Genomic DNA, 23,274 nt, shown 5'->3' on the forward strand with positions numbered 1-23,274 from the left:
CGTATAAGCCATGCATAATTCTTAGTATTTAAATTAAATTGATTTTTCAGTGCATGAGTATTTAAATTCTTTTCTTTAAACTTAAGTATTTTATTCAGTAGTTTAAGTGCTATCTTTTCAGATAAATACGCGAGGCCGGACCGGAGTTGGAGATTAGAGTTAAGATTAATAATAAGAAAATATTCCTAAATTTAATTTAAGCCAAGAAATAATTTATTTTAATGATAAAGAATGTTTTAGGATTTTATTTAATTAATTAGACTTAAGTTATTAATTAATTCTTTTATGCTCATTAATTAATTAAAAGCCTAAATTAAAGTGTATTAATAATGGGAATAAACTAATCTAGGCCTAATATACTAAAGAGATTATAACCTAACATCTTCATAGTAAATTGTTAGACAAAATCTTACCATGCAAACTCGTGACCACAATTTAATTTATTAAAATTCATAATAAGTGTTTAAATCTTAAGCCTTTAAAACACATGATTTATTCAACAATTTCACCTTGCTTTTAGGTAGCAAACTTTCGGCCATTTATGAGCGCATCTACCCCACAATTCACGTACATTATGGAGAGGAAAGAAAGCATTTGATTTGCAATCAATCCCTTGACTTGCACCTTCCATCTTATCCCCTTGCATGATTCCTTTATCTTTCCTAGTAGTTTCCCTTTCATTCCTTAGCATCTTCCTCCACACCTTACCTTCGAAAATCCCATAGAAATCAGCAGCCATAATTGTGTAATCAGCAGCAAGAAGAACCGAGAACTTGCAGCAGAAAATAATAAGAACATGCAAGATTCATTTTTGCCATTCAATTATCCCATTCATCTTGCACCTTGCCCTGCATTTCCATAGCACTCTCCCTTCCATTTCCACCGAAATTCAGAGCAGATTCAGTAGGAAAAATCGTGACTTTCATTCAGTAAGAAAGCAAGAGAGTAATACCACTCCGACTCCGCCGCGTCGTATCCGCCGTATCATTTTTGTTTGCTTCTAAACAAATTTGCAGGCATGTGTATATTTTCCTTGACTCTTCAATCAAGTCATAATATGATTTTTAAACATTACATGATCATGGTTTGATATCCAAAAACCGAAATTTTTGACAGCACCATTATTGAAAATTCTGCACAGATTTTGTTCCACCTTGTGCTTCACGGTTGTGCATGGTTTTAGTGATTGCAGGGGTTGGCTCACGTCCAGGCTTTCCAGGATACATCTAGGATTGATATAGAGTGTATTAAGAAGGGATTTGACCATTGGTTAAAGCCTCTTTTCCCCCCCAGCAACTCGAATGGCAGCAACACTTCCCTTAGTGTCATATTGAGTTTCGAATTTGCAGCTTGCTGTCAAGTGGGATGAATCTGATCTTGGCTGCCCCAGGGGCCATAGCCATTGTTAGAACATCTCCTTATGATGTCTTAGACATGACCAAGTCGGCCTTTCAAGGCTTGGTCCATGGTTGCATCGGTTTTCAAATCAAAGAACAAAAACAGCCCCTTCGCCCCTTTGAATTCTGCATGTGTCCCTCGGTTTTGGGTGGTTTGGGATGGACCTCGGTTGGAATCTCGCCCTTAGCCCTGGTTCACACCATACCCCTTGATATCTAGATCATGCCATGGTCAACCAAATGGCCACTGGAAAGGTCCATGACAGCAAACGAAGCAAAACTTCCCAAGCGCGCAGATTACGTTCTCGGCTAGGAGTGTGGTCGTGTTTCTGGTGTGGTTCGGATTGTGGCTGGCCTAGGGCCCTTAGCCATGGTTCAAACCTTTCCTTAGGATGTTGATAAGAGGTCATGGTCGGTGGTTCAAGCCCCAATGACCATTGGCCTCGCAAACGACGCAAGGGAACCAAAACACCGCTGCTGTAATTTTTGACAGCAAGTGGTCGGCGGTTCAGAGGTGCATTTCGAGTTCTTGGTTGGCTTTTAGCCTATGGCCTTGGACTGGACAGTGCCTCATTGAGTTAGAAAGGTCACGTTTTCGGCCGTTTGTGATTCGGATCATTTTAGAGGTCGTACGAGAATTTACGGTGCAAGGTGCCAAAATGACTCTCGAAAGAGCGTTTCATGTTTTTGGTCTCCATTCACTAAAATTCGAGTACTGTAAATTTAGGAGCATTATTTCATTATTTTAGGCATATTTTAATCATGACTAAATGATGGTTCGGTGTTGGTTCGGGTTGGTACGGAGTCACGATTAAATACGAAGTCGATAGGCGTAATTGTCTCAGTTTTTGGATTCAATTACAAAGTTTGGTCAAGTTAAATCAATTGCATAATTTTCATGTTAGATTTAAGTCGCAGCGAGCCTGGGAGCGATTCAACCCAATCAGTAAAATTATTACAGGATATTTAATGATGTTATTTAATTATATTACGTGCAAAATATTAATTTTAGATTTATGCGATATTGCTTGTGGTCACTTTACTGTCATGGGATTATTACTTCACTCGGTCGCCAGTTACCGGTCAGTTCAGTTTGGTACCATCCGGTCGCCAGTTACCGGTCAGTTCAGTTCAGGTTCCACTTGCGTAGACCATAATCTCACCAAGAAAATTATTACAAGTTATTTCATTACAGGGCTCCAAGGAGCAAACATTTTTACCATGATATTTTCAGTTCAGTTACGCACGTATTATAATTACTCATGAAACGATATTTTACATTGCACCTCATGACATGATATTTTCACTTGCACGCGATTTTATTATTTATATACTTGTTATTTACGATATATGCATGCTGAGTCTTTAGACTCACTAGACTTGATTATTGTAGGTACTGATGATGTCGGGACCGAGAGCGAGGACCAGTGAGCTAGCTTGGGTCGGCAGTAGTGGAACTCGAGGATCTCATTTTTAGCGTTTGTTATTTTCCGAACTCAGTTTTTATCTGTTGATGAATTATTTTAAATTGATGCTTTGCAAACATTGAATTCTTCCGCTGCTATTTTGAATATTAAACTTTATTTATCAGTTTATCTTATGAATGAGACACTTTAATTTTTTTTTTTTAAAAAAGAAAATTTTTAAATTTTTCCGCAAATTTTCAAACACGAATTTACGGGCCTTTACACAAATAGTACTGGAGCACCCCAAGGAGACACACTCGGTCTGATATACCCCTTGGCCAGTAAATCCTCCAACTGTTCTTTCAACTCTTTCAACTCAATCGGTGTCATTCTATATGGAGCCCTTGAAATCGAAACTGTACCTGGCATCAACTCAATGCTGAAGTCTATCTCTCGAATCGGAGGCAAACCAGGAATCTCATCTGGAAAGACATCAGCAAACTCACACACCACTGGCAAATCCGCCAATGATGGACTCGATTTCAGTAAATCAACTGAATAGACAAGGAATCCTTCCGCTCCTTTCTGTAGCAATCGAGTCATAGACAATACGGATATCAAAGGAATTCTAGATCGAAAACCCTTACCATAGAATTTCCACTCGTCAGCCATCTCATGTCTGAATCTCACAATCTTGTGGAAACAATCGACAGTAGCTTTATACTTGGTCAACATATCGATACCGATAATACAATCAAAATCAGACAACCCAAGCACAATACAGTCTAACTCAATTTCATGCCCATCATACTGCAGTATAAAATGTTTAACAGACTTCACTGATATCAAACATGTCCCCAACAGAGAAGAGACAGACACTACAGCAGACAATGACTCAATAGGCAAAGAATGCATCAAAGCAAATCGCTCAGATATAAATGTATGTGATGCACCAGTATCTATCAATACATATGCAGGATAACCAGAAATAAAACAGTTACCTGCAGTCAGGTGCCTCCTGTGCTTGCTCCTCAGTCAAAGCGAATACTCTGGCCTGCTGTCTCGGAGGCTGGCTCACTATCTGGCTTCCTCCTGGCCTCTGCTGTGACTGAGTAGACGGTGCTGGTTGGAAAGAATGAACACCGGCTGATCGTCGGTCAGTCTGTGCCGCTGATCCAGATGATTCGGCACCCTGTGTTCTCTGAGAGTCTCTCTGTGGGCACACTCTAGCAAAATGTCCCCATTGCCTACAAATACGGCAACTGCCGAACACTCTTCGGCACTGCTCAGTGGAATGCTTTCCTCCACAAGTGCTACAGTAAGGTCCTGTATAGCTCTGGCTCTGTCGAGGACTCCCAGAGCTAGAAGAACTACTTCCTGACTTCTTGAATTGCTTCTCTCTAGCTTTCAAGAAATCCTTCTTTCCGCCACTAGTGCTGCCACTTTCAAATCGAGGAGGTGGTGGCTGTGGTCTCGGTGCTGGTGGCAAAAACGAAGCTCCTCTCTGTCTTATCAGACCGGCTTCGGCTCCCTTGGCTCGGTTCAGGGCATCAGTAAAATTATTCGGTCGCCCTGTGTTCACCAATGTAAAAATCTCGGGATTCAAACCATTGATAAACTGATCCGCAATAGCTTCTTCATTCTCGGCCACATGTGGAGCAAATCGCAGCAAGGTAGAGAACTTAGTCACATATTCCTCAATATTTAGCTGGCCCTGTCTCAAGTTTGCAAACTCCGCTCCCTTATCCTTCCTGTACGACACTGGAAAGAATCCCTGATAGAATTCAGTTCTAAAGACATTCCAGGTAATAGTCGTACCTCGATGCTCCAAGGCCCGCTTTGTGGTAATCCACCAGTTCTTTGCCACATCATGCAACTTGTGCCCTATCAGTTTCACTCTCTTCTCATCAGTATAGTCCAAAGACTCAAACAGCATCTCGATATCATCTAGCCAACTCTCACAATCCACTGAATTCTCTGTACCCTTCAGAGTTGGTGGATGAAATGACTGAAATCTTTTCAATAGTGTCTCCATAGGAGTGGCTGTAACATCCATGGGAGGATTCGAAGTACTACCCTGTTCTGGTATTCTTCTCGGAGGCATATCTGATAATCAAAAGGGTTAGCAACCAAATACACAAATATGTTTCAGTCCTCCTCCGATCATCTTACTGCTGATCCAGAATCAGTGCTGATTCATTCTCAATAACACATGTTTTCACATCAAGTCAGATAAACAGATAAACATGCATTATAAAGCAGTAAATCATGCTAGCAATCAAAAGTCAGGAAAGAACACACCTTCTACCCCGCTCCCTAGTTCCTATCTCAATCTAAAGGATCTATCGCTTTGGTACCACCTGTTGTGGGGACCCGGACGCTAATCATGTTCTTAATAATCATTAGGACAATTTAATCAATTATAATAAATAGGGTCTAAATTTTTTTTTAAATTGCGGAACGTAATGGAATACATGCAAATATAAATATAAGTATATTAAAAGTACAAGTCTGGTACTATATACAATCATTCGAGCTAAGGTTTAATAACTACATATCAAGTATTACAAACCCTATCTCAGATCAAAGTCCGCAGTCTCCACTCTAATCACGATCTCTCTTCATCTCCTCGACCCGGAACCTGTCCCACCTGTTGTCATGCACACATACAAACACGACAACAGCCGGATAACTCCGGTGAGAAATAAATCCCAGTATAAATCAACTGAAACATGCAGTTATATCAACAATGTAAAGGCATGTAAAACATGTAACAAATATCAGTAACATGTAACAAAATCAGAACATAATCAATATAAAATCGCCAATCAGACTCAGGACTCCACGTTTCAGACTAGACTCAATCCTAGTCTAGGGATCCCGGTTTTCAGACGTTGGCATTCCATATCGATCACCAGTAATAGAAGAAACTCCAATTCTATCCACATCGATATGGTATCGATCACCAGTAATAGAAGAAACTCCAATTCTATCCACATCGATATAACCAAACATCCAGTGTCTTGACCTAACCATCACAGGCTTTGGCGTTTTCACCAATTTCCTATCTTGTGACATCGTGCAATGTGCCCGTGGCGATCCCACCACTATCAGGCGCTTCTGTCACAAGATCACTCGTCTAATACTCGTCGAATACATGCTTCCTATAAATCAATAGAACAAGCATATCAAATAAAATCAATAAACACAATCATAATAATAAGTATGTGACTTAGGGAAACTCAAGTATATCATACTATACTCGAGTCGATCTACCGGTACCACATTGACTTATACCTTTCGTTTGTAGTCTCGGTCTGAAGCAATATCAGTTCTGAACTCAAGATTGTCATCTGTAAATCTGAAACGACATATCGAGAATCATAATATCAATGTTCTATTCTCAATTCAATACTGAATCTGATTAATCTGGATTTAAGTCAAATCAACAGCATAACGGCACAATCTCAGTATCCCCGTCAATTCCAAATCAACAGACATCAATTACAAATCATAACTCATATTCGATACAATCTGTAATTCATTCATAATCCAAATCTATCCGATTTCAAATCAATATAATCAGAAACTCATAACAATTCCATAATCAGTCTGTTTCTCAATCTGACTTCGATTCTACGATGTTTAACATGTCAAGAACATCATATATGAATCATATCAAATTCCTACAACATCATATTTTCAAGTGATGATAGAACTCAGTAAAACTTACGTCCAGTTGTAGCCTGCGTTGATAGGAACACAATACTGAAGTCGGATTCTAATTCGGACGGACGGATTTCTCACAAACTGAATTCTAAAATCATGAATTGGAAATCTTCTTCGAAGCTCTCGGTTTTCCTCTTGTTTTTCATTATGAAGATTTTTATGTATATATATTCACACGTTGCATGTAAAGGTTAGGTGGCTCGCCCTTTGTAAAACACATCTCGCGCATATGCGCGACATCACTCGGCGCATATGCGCGTGACCATATGTTTCGGCGCGTCCTCTACACAGCACCTCGCGCATAAGCGCGCCCTTACTCGGCGCATATGCGCGAGGCCTTTGTTCATTTTACCCAACTCTCGGGTACCCTCGCGCATGTGCGCGGATACACGTCGCGCATATGCGCGAGGTTCTCAGGACATCTCGCGCATGTGCGCGCTCCCCATCGCGCACATGGGCCCACTTCTCTGGAGTTGACTTTAAACCCTCGCACAGCTCGCGCATATGTGCGCACACCCACCGCGCATATGCACGAGACCCTCTGCCCGTTTCGCGCATGTGCGCGTCTCATGTCGCGCATGTGCGCGAAAGGCACTGTCCTCGCACTTACATCTTTTCATGCTGAATCAAATCGTGTCCCGATTAATCCTCTCATAATCATATCAAATTATAAATCAATAATTACAGATTACTAGGATTAAATTCTCGGGCATTACACACCGTATTTATCATTTTTTCATAAAAAGGTCATATACATGATGGATGAACATTTGAAACATGATAAAATGTGCTCAGGGCGCTGCTAGGACCAAAATCTCACCCTGGGTGAAAATTGACCATTTTTCCCATTAAAACCCAAAAATTAACGTTTTGCTCTAGACGTAAAATTTCACGTTTCTGACATTTTCTTAATTCAATTGACTCTAACATGTCCCAAATAATTATTTAAGCCTACAAGAATTTTTCCATATTTTATTTGGCTTAAATCGATGAATTTTAAATTAATCTTTAAATATAACATATTAATGCGTTTTAATCTCGAATTAAACCAAACTGTTGGAAACTAAATTCCGGTATTTGACAAAATATGAATCAACTTAAAATATGAACCAACTGATCGAGTAAACTGAACTCAGCAACTGGACTTAATAACTGAAATCAACTGACTGATCAGTTGGAAACTGATCAGTTGATATATTCAGCCGTATGCTAAGCACCCTTCAACTGAACATATCTCGAGAAAGAACAATCAACCGTCAAGAGACATAGAAGATTGCAACGCCGCACTTCAATCAATACAGCTTAGAAAAACGCATTTCGGCAAAAGCAATTAAGACGCCGCATCACAATAAATGAAGAAAACAATGTCCAAGGAGTAATCAACGGATACAAAGATTCAAATTCATCTCAAGTTACCGTTGGAGAAAACAAGCTTATAAATATGACAGAAGAACAACTGAAGAAAAAGAGTCAACACTATTCAAAAGCTTGCTGTCACTCTGTCAAAATCTCAGCTCAATCTTACTTGATATATTAGTAGCGGTTAAGGCTACAATTTGAGCTCATTAGAAAGTTTTAATAATCGTTGAAATTCGATAGTGCTAATATCAGTTATGCACTGAGAACATTCTGTAATACTAAGAGTTTCAGTTTTGGCAGTGTTAAGTCCAAACTGAAGTGGGTCAGTACAATTCTTGTATTTGATCAAAGTCTTATAGTGGATATCCTATCCTTGAGATAGAAGGGGTGACGTAGGAGTAATTAAATTCTCCGAACATCCAGAAACAACCCTTGTCTATTTTATTTCAGTTTCGTATTCTAACTTTCAGTCAGTTATTTTCCGCAACTACTTTAGTTTAACTGATTGTCATTGACCAACAAGATTCCGAGAATCAGTTTGTCACCAAACTGAACTCAAAATTCGAAAAGATCAGTTTTAATTGTGAGTGTTTATTCAACCCCCCCTTCTAAACACTCTTGATACGTTAATCGATCCTATCAAGTGGTATCAAGTGCGGTTGAATGTTGTTCTTGAATACTTTTGATCTAAAAACTTGCCAGCATGACTTCATTCAACAAAATTCCCATGTTCTCCAGAGAAGAATTTGATGATTGGAAAATCAGAATGCAGGCTCATTTGGCTGCACAAGATGATGACATGTGGTATGTCATAACTGATGGACCCATGAAGATTCTAAAAGCAAATACAGCAGTTGCCATAACAGAAGGGGCACCACAAAGAATAGAAAAGCCCAGAGATGAATGGACAACTGAAGACTAAAGAAAAACAAATCTTGATAATGTGGCAAAAGACATTCTGTACAAAACGCTGGACAAAGTAACCTTCAGCAAAATAAAGATGTGTAAAACAGCCAAAGAAATTTGGGAGAAGCTGATCCAGCTGTATGAAGGAAATGATCAAACCAAGGAAAATAAACTTTCTGTTGCTATGCAAAAGTTTGATAACATCAAAATGAAAGCAGGAGAATCGATGTACGAGTATGATGAAAGAGTAAGCAGTGTCATCAATTAGTTAAATGCACTTGGAAAAGTGTATACTAACAAAGAGATTGCACTAAAGATAATGAGAGGTCTTCCCAAGGAATGGGATGTCAGAACCATGGCAATGAGGGAGTCCAAAGATATAAACCAGATTGAACTTCATGATTTATTTGCTGATTTAAAGGCTTATGAGTTCGAGCTGCAGACCAGAGAAGGAGAACCATCCACCCCTGCAGCCACAACTGCTCTAGCTGCTGTCAGAACTGGACAAATCAATTCAGTCGAAAAATCTGCTGATCAGTTGAGTAATGATGCTATGTCATTATTCATCAAAAAATTCGGAAGGTTCATGAGAAAGAATCAAGGGAACTTCCAGAAGCCATACCAAAGGAACAATTCCAAAGATGAACCAAATGCCTGCTATAACTGTGGCAAATCAGGTCACTTCATTGCTGATTGTCCTAAACCCAAGAAGGACAGTCAAGACTCAACTGACAGAAGAAAGAAATCATATGAACGCAAAAGAAGATCCAAGGAAGATAAGAAGGTCTTCAGAAAGAAACATGAGGTACTCTTAGCTGAAGAAAACAAATCTAAATGGGCAGAAACTGACAGTGAAGAGTCGGAACCAGAAAGCTCATGCAGTTCAAGTGATGATAAGGAAGTAAAGTGCTTGATGACTAATGATGCAGCAGAAGAATCATCTAGCCAACAGGTATTTGATTTCAGCTCAACTGATTTCACACGAGAAGAACTCATTCTAACACTACATGACATGGTAAATGAGTATCACAAGCTTGCATCATCATTTGAAGAAATCAAAGCAAAGCAAACTGATCTCACAGACAATAAAACCAAAACTGATGAATCAGTTGATGGGTTGAGTCTAAAAATGGAAATTGCTGAGCTAAAAACATAAAGAAACAAAAATCAGGAATTAATCCAGAAGTTAATTCTTGAAAATTCAAAACAAACTTAACTTATTCAGGCTTGGAACAAATCATCTGTTGCATTGACTGATATATAGAACTCCCAAAAATCAATAACTGATAAAACTGGTTTGGGGTTCTGTAACCAAGATAAAATGTCAACCAATGATACTCAACCAAAACTGAATATGGGCAAAGGGAAATACATTCACTTTGTCAAATCAGTTATGGTACAAGAACAATCAGAGCCAAGTAAACTGGTTGAAAAGCCAACTGAAAGTATGAACAAGGGCAAAAGATATGGTATTGGTTATAGTCAAAAATTCTCAACTGATTCACAAAGTCAGTCATCAAAGAGATTTTACAAAAACTATTCGAATGGCTATTCCAATTATTATAACTGCAAGCCAGTTCAGAAGAGATATAGACTGAACAATCAGTTAAATAAAGCTAAAACACATATTGTATCATTCGTACACCACACAAGCACACAAAAGCCGAGAAAAACCATTTGGAATACAGCTACTGGAAAGCCTGTTAGACTAATCCAAGTATGAGTTCCTAAAGGACTAATCAGTTCAGGACCCAAATAGATATGGGTACCAAATTATATTATGTGTGTGACTGCAGGTAACAGGTACAAACAAGAACTCAATATGGTATTTGGACAGTGGATGTTCGTGACATATGACAGGAGATGCAAGTGTGCTATCTCAACTGATCAAATACAGTGGTCCAAATATCAGTTTTGGGGACAATTCCAAAGGTAGAACTGTGGGTAAGGGTAAGCTGATGTTCTATTAGTAGAAAACCTGAAGTATAACTTGATCAGCATCAGTCAGTTATGCGACAGTGGATTCTCAGTACATTTTGACAAAAACTCATGTTCAGTCAAAACTTCAACTGATGAAATCATACTAACTGGCAAACGTTGTGGAAACACATATAAAGTCAGTTGGAATGATCACAGTTATGCACCAGTTTGTTTTATTGCTTCCAAATCATCTAAAAACTGGTTGTGGCACAAGAGACTAAGTCATCTAAACTTTAAATCCATTGCCTATCTGAGTAAACATGAACTTGTAACTGATTTGCCCAAAATAGATTTTTCAAAAGAAAAACTTTGCTCAGCATGTCAGTATGGTAAACAAGTACGATCTTCTTTTAAAAACAAGGGTTGTAAATCTTCATCCCGATGCTTAGAACTGTTGCACATGGATCTCTTTGGTCCTATACCAGTCATGAGCTTAGGGGGAATGTAATACACCTTGGTAGTCGTGGATGATTTTTCAAGATTTACTTGGGTTATTTTTCTCAAATCTAAAGACCATACTGCTTCACAACTGATAAAGCTCTTCAAAAGACTTTTAAATGAAAAATCAGTTGGAATTGATCGAATCATATCAGATCGAGGAACTGAATTCATCAATCAAACTCTTTCAAATTTTCTAGAGAATGCTGGAATTAAGCATGAGCTCTCAGCAGCCAGAACTCCTCAGCAAAATGGTGTGGCTGAGAGAAGAAATCAGGACCCTTAAAGAAGCTGCTAGAACAATGCTTGCTGATTCTGGTATTTCTCAAAGATTTTGGGCAAAGGCAGTAAACACTGCGTGTTATACTCAGAACAGATCAATGATTAATAAGAATCATATGAAAACACCATATGAGATCTGGCATGGAAGAAAAAGTATAATTACTTAATTCAAAATATTCGGCTGCAGATGTTTTATTCTTGATAGTGGTAAAAATTATTTCAATGCGTTTGATGCTAAATCTGCAAAGGGAATATTTCTTGGATACTCATCAGTTAGTATAGCTTATAGAATCTTCAACAAGAAAACCCTAAATGTTGAAGAATCAGCTCATGTTGATTTCGATGAAACTGAACTAACTAATAAGCCAACTGATCAAGTTGAGCTAGTTGATCGATTTACAGATATCAGTTTGGAGGATGATGATGAAAAAGACAATCATATTAATCAAAACAATCTCCAAACACCCGAACCAGAAGTGTCATATCAATCAGCTGAACCAGAAGCCATTCCTAATTATCAGTTGATAGAGCATAATGATAACATTCAAATACCAGTTGACGAAGCACCAACTGAGACTGAAAACTGTGTTCAATTACCAACTGAAGAAATTGCTGATACAACAAATACTGAGTACAGATGGAGAAAATCACATCCACCTGAGCTGGTAATAGGAAATCCATCTGATCCAGTAAGAACTCGCAATCAAATGCTAAATTTATTTATCCATTCAGCTTTTGTATCACAACTAGAACCAAAGAAAACTGATGAAGCTCTTGTTGATCCTAACTGGGTAAATGCAATGCAAGAAGAGCTAAATCAGTTCACTCATAACAATGTCTGGAACTTAGTTCCAAGACCAGTTTCAAAAACTGTTATAGGTACAAAATGGGTGTACATGAATAAACTGAACGAGGATGGTTCAGTTGTGCGCAATAAAGCGAGACTAGTAGCACAAGGATATAGGCAAGAGGAAGGAATTGACTATGATGAGACATATGCTCCAGTTGCAAGACTGGAAGCAATCAGAATGTTTCTTGCTTATGCATCATACAAGAACTTCAAAGTCTATCAAATGGATGTCAAAAGTGCATTCCTAAATGGCCAGCTACAAGAGGAAGTATATGTTGAACAACCCCCAGGTTTTGTAAATCATAACTTTCCTGATCATGTATATCATTTGAACAAAGCCTTATATGGTCTTAAACAAGCTCCCAGAGCTTGGTACGAAACTCTTTCAAAATTCCTGCCTAATCATGATTTTTCGGTTGGATCAGTTGATAAGACCTTGTTCAAATTTACTAAGAATGATCACATTTTATTAGTTCAAATTTATGTTGATGATATCATATTTGGGTCAACTAACCCCAAATTATGCGAGAAATTTGCTAAGCTAATGCAGGATAATTTTGAAATGAGCATGATGGGTGAACTGACATTCTTTCTTGGACTACAAGTGAAGCAACTGGAAACTAGTATATTCATAAATCATACTAAATATACAAAGGAGCTGCTGAAGAAATTTGGCATGGAATCATGTTCAGCTGCAAATACTCCCATGAGCTCATCAGTAAAATTGGACACTGATCAAGGGGGAATATCAGTTGAGGCGACACTATATCGAGGTTTAATAGGGTCATTGTTATACCTAACTGCCAGTCGCCCTGATATTGTATTTGCTGTGTGTATGTGTGCTAGATTTCAAGCAAATCCTAAGCAATCACATTTCTCAGCTGCTAAAAGAATTTTGAAATATCTTAAGGGACACACAAAATGTTGGGTTATGGTATTCTAAAGACTCTACTTTCAATTTAGTTGGATATTCAAATGCAGATTATGCAGGATGTAAGCTTGATCGTAAAAGTACAAGTGGATCTTGTCAGTTTCTAGGAGACAGGCTGATCTCTTGGTTCAGCAAGAAGCAGACATCTATAGCTACCTCAACAACTGAAGCAGAATACCTTGCTGCTGGTAGTTGCTGTGCACAACTGATCTGGATCCAGCAACAATTGAGAGATTATGGAGTAATTACAAATAATTCGCCCATATTTTGTGACAATACGAGTACAATTGCCATCACCTATAATCCAGTTCTTCACTCAAGGACAAAGCATATAGATGTCAGACACCACTTCATAAGAGATTATGCTTTGAAGAAGAACATCAGACTGAAGTATATATCAACTGAGCAACAAGCAGCTGACAACTTCACCAAACCATTACCTGAGACTAAGTTTTCTTACTTTCGCAATATTCTTGGTTTAATTGATCTGTCTTAAAATTATTACTAATGTTGCTTTACTAATAGAATTATCTGCAGAAAATAAGAACACAACAAATTGAAAATAATACTTTATTAAGAATACCATCGGTCCCAGTGTACAGAAGATATCATAGAACCAACTGAATCCTGCCATTCTCTAATCCAATCATTCAAGTCATAAATTTGGATTCTAGAAAATGACCTAGTTGTAGAAATCTTCTCAACCACATGCCATTCATTCCATAACATTGCTTTTAACAAACATTTGTCATCAATCAGATCTGTAATATGCCTAACTTCAAAACGATCAATGTATTTTCTTGCTGTTGCTGCTTGAGCACGAGTAGGAACAGCACCACTACTACTTACCCTCTGCAAATCATGAATCTTGAACCATGTTGACATCACTTTCATCAAGACATATTCTTCCATTGTCTTGTTCAATTCTTCTAAATAAGGACTTAATTGCTCATTAACTTGAATATGCGAACTACTGCATGCATCAAAGTTACTTGAATCCGACATATTGAACTGATATTGTCTCACATTCTATCATCTTATTTAAAGACAGATGAAATTTAAATGTTGAAGAAACTGAAGAGACTCAAATCAACCGAAGCGTCTTTCTCATTTACCGAGGCTTCTTAACTATCAGTTGTTCATTATCAACTGATATCAGTTTGACATTCATTACGTAACGCTTAACCAATCATCAGTTCATCTGTTTATGATCGTAATTCTTATATAATAACTAATGAAACTTAGTATTTGTAGGAAAAAGAAAAAAACAAAGTTAAGCCAAAATAAATGTTTTATTCAACCATAAATATTTGATGGGATTACATTTTCATATTTTTCCTCTATATCATCTATCCACATTCTCAACCAAACGGATAGAGATGAGGAAGATGTCTTGAGAAAGCTGTGTGAAGAAGCTATGCGATTAAGGATCTCCAGTTCCTTTCGAAGCATCAGCTGATAGATACGACCATCTGTAAAGATGTCCACCCACACAGCTATATTCAAGTGCTCCCGCACTTCTCTCAACTCTGCCATCAATTTGGGAGTGGTAGCCTCTCCAGAATTATACAGGAACGCAAGCTCCTGTAACTTTTCCCATTAGGGAAGACTCTTGTAGAAGACTTTGTCTTCTATAACAGCTTTCCTAGCTTCCAAAGAAAATGGAGAAGCACTCGAGCTACTCGCATCTGCCATTCTTTCGCCTTGAATATTTTCACCAATATAACTGAAACTAACCGTGTTACTTCTATTTATAGTAGAATATCAAGGAAGCTGAAGGGTCTTCAACGTTTCAGCAAACGATAATCTTTCTGACCTTTAAATTTATTCGCTTTAATTATTTTATGCACAAATTAAGGGGGAATAATGGTTTTAAAAGGTTAACTGAGAAGACAGATGTTAGTAAACTCTCAACTGAAAGGACACTGTCTTACAACTGATCGTTCAGTTGGGTTTTTCACTAATCTTCTCATATAAGTTAACTAAATAAAACATATTATATTCCAAATCAAGTGACATGACTGTCTATTATCTAATGATGAATCTCATTTTGAAAACGTGGAAGCATTTGAACCGTTTAAATTGTACACACGCTTATAGCACACGAACACACGTTTTTATTCAAAATTTTGATGGACTGACACGTGTCCAGAATCTAAATAGTCACATACATATAAATAATTTCCCGCTTCAATTCAGCTTTCTTTCTTACGTGTACATCATCTCTCAGAGCAAACTCATACACTCAGAGCTTGTATTTCGCAAAATTTCAGGTTTCCTTACTCTCAGCAATGGCGAATCAAATCCCAGCTCACATGTTGAACGCTATGGCCATTGATTTTGACTCAGTTCTATCAGTTCATGAAGCTGAAATTAAGAACGTCTTTCTGAAGATTGAATCTGCTGGTCTCAGAATGTTTTTGGGACAATACTCGCAGGAGATTTACCCAAAAGAACTCCAAGACCTCTACTCAAATGGATATATCAACTCTGATGGAAACATCATTGCCACTATTAACGGTCAGTCAGTGACCATTTCTGAAGATTCTTTCGGAGAAATCTTTTCATTTCCCTCTGATGGATTAGTACACCTTGCTGATATTAAAGCATCAGATATTGAAGAAATGCAAACTGCACTCTCTGCTGATGGACGGAAAATCAAAGTTTCCGATCCTAAGAAGGAACTGAAGCATGAGGTTCAGTTGCTGGCTGATATCGTAGCCAAAGGGCTATTGGCCAAGGCAGGATCGTATGCTGCCCTGACTTAGGAGAAGTTTCAAGTTATTACGATCATTATGGTTGGAAGAAAATTCAACTGGAAGCAACTCATTTTTAGTATCTTGAAAAACATGTTTTCCTCCACCAAGCAATCCAAAGGATTTGCAGTGCCGCTAAGCTATTAGATGAAAGTCAAAGGGTTGGTGGCTGATGATTCGGAGCGATTATCTAAATTCAAAATTTTCAATGGGAAGAATATTCTGCCACCCAAGACTAAACTAGACATTTCTCCTGCTTAGTTTGTAAAGATAAAACAGGAGATTGGGACTCAACAAGTGGCTCCCAAATCAGTTAAACAGGAGAAGACATTGGCTCAACTGAAGACAGTTAAAAGAAAACTGATTATTAGTGAATCCGATTATGAGAAGACGCCCTCTCCAAAATTTGCCAAGAAACCAAGAACACAAAGGACAAAATTACCAACCACAGTAAAATCAATTCCTACTGAAAGACTGATATCTTCAGATGCCCAACAGCCTATCAAAGCAGTTCCTCTGAAGATTATTCCACCAAAAATCTCAGCTGGTGCAACAAAGGAAACAGTTAGAATCAAAGCTCCTCTAATCCACATCAATCGTCCTACCGTTCTAGCACCTCCCAGACCCAAAGGTATAAAGATTATAGAACAGGTGGATACTACTCATACTGGATTGGAATTCCACACATCCTCAGTACTGAAAAAGGCAAAGGCAAATTGATTGAAGAGCCCAGGCCATCCAATTCAATTCAAACTCATATTGACCTTGTTTGGGAATAGGTTAATAATTTTGCAGCATCAAAATTTAAAATCTATGATGACTGGACCGTCTACAGAACTTAAATTTTTGCTAAGCAGCTGAAAAAGAAATTCTAGCTGAACAAATTTATCAAACTAGAAGCAATTGTCCTCAAGATGGTCAAAGATGCTACAATTGTTCAGGCTTTGGAGAGAAAAACATATTTTTTTGATCAAATTCGAGCTAAGAAGCTATCTCAACTGCTTGAGAAATTAAAGGCAAACTACATTCCCACCAATCCAACTGCCTATAATGATCGAGCTGTGATCACTCAGCTAGATACAGATCTTACTAGCTTGCAAGCTCAGATAAAAATGTGGGAAATGGATCAGGAGTTAGTTCTTCCTGAAGAAGCCTCTGAAGAAGAAGAAGAAGACCCCTCCTCTCAGCAGAAAGAGCCATCCTCAGAACAAACTATCGTTACAACTGAAGAACCAGTTCAGGATGTGCCACAATCATTTGTTCCACATCAGCTGTACTCTGAAGCCGAGTTGAATTTTGCCAACATTGATGAAATAATTCAAGCAGTAGTGACAGAATCTATGAATAATGAAACCATTTCTGAAGAAGTTGATCACTCAACTGATCAAATCACTCAAAAGGTTTCTATCTCAACAGAAGCACCAGTTCAGCCTGCTGTTTCTGAACTAAAGGAGCAAACAGTGGTGCCTACTCAATCACCTAATCAACAGATTGCTGAAAATATGGAGGCAGTTCATGATCTTTTCACTGAAAATTTTATTCAGCAGGAAAGCCCAATTGTTGATCAACATCAATCTTCATCTCCTCCAGTCCAAGTAGCAGTAACTGAAACAGATGTTCCAGCACAGACTGTCTCTGAAACAATATTATCTGATAGAACCATGGTGGTCTTTGATCAAGTCTCACATGAACCAAGAACATCTAATCAGTCACCTCCTCTTCAATCCACAGAAATGGATCTTGTTCTTGAAGAAATCCAGAATATGCAGCACAATATGCAGCAGATGATTACTGAAATCAAGAAAATTCAATCCACACAATTCTCTCATACTATCAAATTGGATTCTTCAATTGAATATGACTCCGCAAAACTGAAAGCCATTCAAGCAAACATGGAGTCTCTTACCCGAACCGTATTTGAGATGAAAAATAACAGAGGTCTAGCTCAAAGTCTCTATACAACTCAGGATATAATCAGTCAACGAGTTGAGCGATTGGAAACTTCTGTTTCTAATAAAATGGAATTGCTGCAGACTTGTTTAATAACTGCTGTCTCAAGTATCTCCGCAGATGTCAAAATTCTTTCCACTGACGTTCGAAAATTATCTGAGAAGATGGATTTGTTTGACAAAAAGGGGGAAGAAATCAAAGATCAAAGAGCATCTTGAAAAGCAGCAGAAAACAGCAGAAGAAGTTAATCAGATTATTAGATTCAGCTGTTATTAAATCAAGATCTCTTTCAGTTCAAGAAATTCAATCTCTTATTTTATCTACAATGAGCTCAGATGTTCAGTTATTATTTATTTAGTTTTGTAAAACACCATAAAGGGGGAAATTGTTGGAAACTAAATTCCAGCGTTTGACAAAATATGAATCAACTGAAAATACGAACCAACTGATCGAGTAAACTGAACTCAGCAACTGAACTTAATAACTGAAATCAACTGACTGATCAGTTGGAAACTAATCAGTTGATATATTCAGCCGTATGCTAAGCACCCTTCAACTGAACATATCTCGAGAAAGAACAATCAACCGTCAAGAGACATAGAAGATTGCAACGCCGCACTTCAATCAATACAGCTTAGAAAAACGTATTTCGACGAAATCAATTAAGACGCCGCATCACAATAAATGAAGCAAACAATGTCGAAATCAATTAAGACGCCGCATCACAATAAATGAAGCAAACAATGTCCAAGGAATAATCAACGGATACAAAGATTCAAATTCATCTCAAGTTACCGTTGGAGAAAAGAAGCTTATAAATATGACAGAAGAACAGCTGAAGAAAAAGAGTCAACACTATTCAAAAGCTTGCTGTCACTCTGTCAAAATCTCAGCTCAATCTTACTTGATATATTCGTAGCAGTTAAGGCTACAATTTGAGCTCATTAGCAAGTTGTAATAATCGTTGAAATTCGATAGTGCTAATATCAGTTACGCACTGAGAACATTCTGTAATACTAAGAGTTTCAGTTTTGGCAGTGTTAAGTCCAAACTGAAGTGGGTCAGTACAATTCTTGTATTTGATCAAAGTCTTATAGTGGATGTGGATATCCTATCCTTGAGATAGAAGGGGTGACGTAGGAGTAATTAAATTCTCCGAACATCCAGAAACAACCCTTGTCTATTTTATTTCAGTTTCGTATTCTATCATTCAGTCAGTTATTTTCCGCAACTACTTTAGTTTAACTGATTGTCATTGACCAACAAGATTCCGAGAATCAGTTTGTCACCAAAGTGAACTCAAAAATTCGAAAAGATCAGTTTTAATTGTGAGTGTTTATTCAACCCCCCCTTCTAAATACTCTTGATACGTTAATCGATCCTATCACAAACCTTAGCATAAAACTCCCGAATTCAAAACTTAGACTTCTAATAATTATTTGAGCTTAAATATAATTTTCCGTTATTTTATTAAGCTTAAATCTAGGCGTTTCAATTAATTCTTTAATTAACGTTTCGTCCAAACGATTAAATCCCGGATAAATCCAAAACTCATTATTTTGATCCGAAACTTACCAGACTCTTAAATATGTCTCAAAACATATTTAAAATAATCCCTAGACGTTAACTTGAGCATATTATACAACTTAACCGATTCGTTTTAAAATTTGGAACGGGGTCCCGGTTTTAACCCGAATCGACTCGAAACCTATCCAAATTCCTCCCAACTTTCTACCAAACCTAGTAAACACTTAAAAGGCCCTAAAGCCATCAAGTTTCAGCCCATAAACCTTTCTGAATGTGCCACAAAGCTGCTGGACCGATTCAGCTATTTCTATCTCTAACCCTTCCATACACCACTCGACTTCTAACACCCCTGGGCTCGCACCACTTGTAACTGAGAGATAGCTACTATCTTGATTGGTGTAGGCACTGTTTTGGTTTTTATTGTTCTGGACTTTTTTCAGAGAAGGAGAATCAATTGCTACCTCAGAGTCAATGGATTGTAGAATCAGTTTCCTCTTTGGCTTGATTCCAGTTTTCTTGTTTCCCTTCTTATAGTAGCCTGTTCTTCTCCAAGTTCCTTCTTGATTAGCAACATCCCATTAGTAGAGATATTCATTAACTGTCCTTTAGGCCTGAGAGAAACGATATTTGGTACAGTGAGAGCCTTGAAATTGACCAATGTTACATGGTTGCTCAATAAGGCTCTTGCGTCTTCAAATAATCTTCTCAAGGGGATGGCGAATCCAACTGATTGCTTATTATTTTGAATCATCGCCTTTAGAATCTAGAACAAGATGACTGTCAAGTTAACCTTGAGTCCTATGGAAATGGCTGTCATCACCAGAAATTTTTTATAGTGTAGGCATCAAAAGAGCATGTCTTCACCCTATATGAAAATGTACGAGTATACAAACTAATATGATGCATGCAAAATGCAATATGCTCGGATATCAAGGATAAAATCAAGAATATCATGCTCCGTTTAGAGGCGCCTGAGTGTGTAGTATTTGATATGCCCTAGGCATGTTTCGGATCCCATACTCATCATCAAGACGTGGACCTACAATGTCCAGGTCATCAGAGCCGGCGGGTCCCGTCGGACACTGTAGTTCTCGATGCATCATCGTCCACAATACATAATAAGGTGTAGCAGCCCCAACAAACTAGGTATATCTCAAAATATATCAGGCTCAACATGATATCTCATGCATAATATGCCAAAGCAGTAAAAAATGTATCATGTAAATATAAGTGTGTATACTACGCTTGGATATCTCAGTCAGTACATCGTGTACCTAACTAAAACAATTTGACAGAAAGCTTAGTCGTCTGAACCTAGACAATACCAACATAATGAAATTGCTAGCAAACGAGATCCTGAATTACCAAACATGTTACAAAGTTCTTCCTAATAATCCTTAAATCACTATTTCAGGCTTTAGGATTATACCTGCGTCCATCGTCAGCCCGCTGATGATGTCTCAATCCCAGTTCACCGACCCGTCGTCGAGTAGACACTAGTTTCGAAACTTCTCGACACCAAAGTACCCTAGAAACTGGCTAGAAAACCTTATGTATATGGCTAGAACTCTCTCTGAAAGAAGCGGAGTAGGAAACAAAAGAATTCAACTTCCATTTATAGGTTGCATCCGAACTAGTTCAGAAACTCCCAATCAGTCTTATCTGCCACGTGTCAGAATATCATTTGTCTAGTTGGATTTCTCGGGATAATGTAATATGAAGTAGATTGGGTTGTCTATTTTAAATTCGGTGGATCCCAACAGCTTTATCCCGAATTATCAATTCCTTAATAGTTCTTAATCAACAATTCTTTAATTATCTCTTAATTATTACTTCATTCAAAATAAGGATTCGGGTTATTACATCCTCCCCTCTTTACAAAGATTTCGTCCTCGAAATCAGAATTGAAGTACAATACAACTGAATAAAATACAACTCATGATTACAAAGATATAACTCAAAACAAATGCGGATACTCTGAGCGCATACGACTCTTTAATTCTCAAGTCGCCTCTGCAGTACCTTAGCGTTGCCATTGCACTAGAACAAGTGGAATGGTCTTGTTTCTGAGCTTCTTCTCTTTTCTACCCATGATTAAAAACGGCTGCTCGACATAAGTCAAGTCTTCTTCAAGTTGAACATATATCGGACCAAGAACGTGTGATTCATCTGCTACATACCGTCGTAACAACGATACATGAAAGACATTATGAATGCTGGACATATATTGCGGTAAAACTAATCGGTACGCCAAATTTTTAACACATTCCAAGATCTTGAAAGGTTCGATGAATCTTGAAGCTAATTTTCCCTTGAGTCCAAATCTCATCACTCCGCGGAATGGTGAACTTTAAGGAAAACTTTTTCCCCTGACTGAAACTGTAGAGGTCTACGCTTGGTATTTGCATAACTCGATTGACGATCTTGTGCAGTTTTAATTCTATTCTTGATCAATTCCACTTGGTCAGTCGCTTGTTGCACTAATAAGTCCTTGCACTTGTCTTTCTCCTACTTTATCCCCAAACAATGGAGTACGACAACGTCTACCATACAATGCTTCGAACGGAGCCATACCGATGCTGCTGTGGTAGTTATTGTTATATACAAACTCCACAAGCAGCAGATGATCCATCGTTTGGGGATGTATACTAGGGTCAAGGCTCTTAATCTATCTACTCTGACATCTCAATCTACCTTGACATATTGAAAACTTCCCCAGAACCCTGAGGTAAAGCGTGGGTCTCTGTCATTGACTAAACTTGTTGGCACACCATGATATTTAAGAATATCTTGGATGTATAGTCTTGTCATGCGATCGAAACTATATTCTCGACTATACAGAAAAAATTGTTCTGACTTAGTCAGTCACTCTACAGCAACTCAAATGGCATGAAAATTATTATATGACAACGACAAGTGGGTCACAAAATCCCTCGTCACATGCTCCCACTTCCATTCAGGGTTAGGAAGATTCTGAAGTAATCTTCCTGGTTGACAATATTCAGCTTTCACTTGCTGACAAATCAAACACTTGGCTAAAAACAGGTAAACGCTTTTCTTCATACCTTTCCACCAAAACCTGGTCTTCAAATTGTAACTTCCCGAAAATTTGAAGGTCCACGTAAACCACATGCATGCAAGTTATTAAATTTCTTTTGTATTTTATTAAATTGTTTTAATGCATTAAATGCAGTTCATTTCATTAGTAAGTGTTTTTAAGCCATGGTTTATTTAAAGTTCATGCATTAAGAATTTAAGTCGCATTTTGTGCTCGAACGAGGAACGGAGATCGGGGACATTAAGGAAAAACATTTTTATTGAATAATTAGTTTTAATTATTTATTTTGAGGTGTTTTTAAGTATGATTTTTGAAAATGAGCCTTTATTGGGTATTTTTACCTGTCGGGTTATATTTTTAGCCGGTGCGCAAATTTTAACGATTCGGACGTACCAAAACGAAATATTTTTCGGGAGTGTGTTTGGGCTTGATGGGTTTATTTTTAAGCTTAGTGGTCTCAAGACTCTTTTTAAACCTTTTAAAATATAATTAAGGACCCATTATTTGTTTGTTTTCTATTTAATCACTCCTTAAACCTACGCTAAACCTAATTAAACTAAAGTGGCCGTCCAACCCCTTTTTCCAACAGCCATCTTCACGTTTCTCTTAACAGCAGCAAGCAGCAAGCAGCAAGTTTCGGCCATGGAAATTCTTTCAAGAAAAACACATCCCTCGCCCCTCCGGCTCACGTTCCGCGCATAGTTC

At 38.0% G+C, this 23,274-nt stretch overlaps 1 long non-coding RNA gene across 1 annotated transcript; it reads left to right on the forward strand.

Annotated features, from left to right (window-relative positions):
* The first annotated feature begins 593 nt into the window (after window positions 1-593).
* LOC142523459 (uncharacterized) lies at window positions 594-3,020 on the forward strand. The gene is made up of 2 exons (XR_012814670.1): window positions 594-1,404; window positions 2,791-3,020. It is a non-coding gene; the product is annotated as an uncharacterized LOC142523459 (long non-coding RNA).
* The last annotated feature ends 20,254 nt before the right edge of the window (window positions 3,021-23,274 follow it).

This window comes from Primulina tabacum, chromosome 13 (genome assembly GCF_025594145.1).
Source record: "Primulina tabacum isolate GXHZ01 chromosome 13, ASM2559414v2, whole genome shotgun sequence".
NCBI lineage: Eukaryota > Viridiplantae > Streptophyta > Magnoliopsida > Lamiales > Gesneriaceae > Primulina > Primulina tabacum.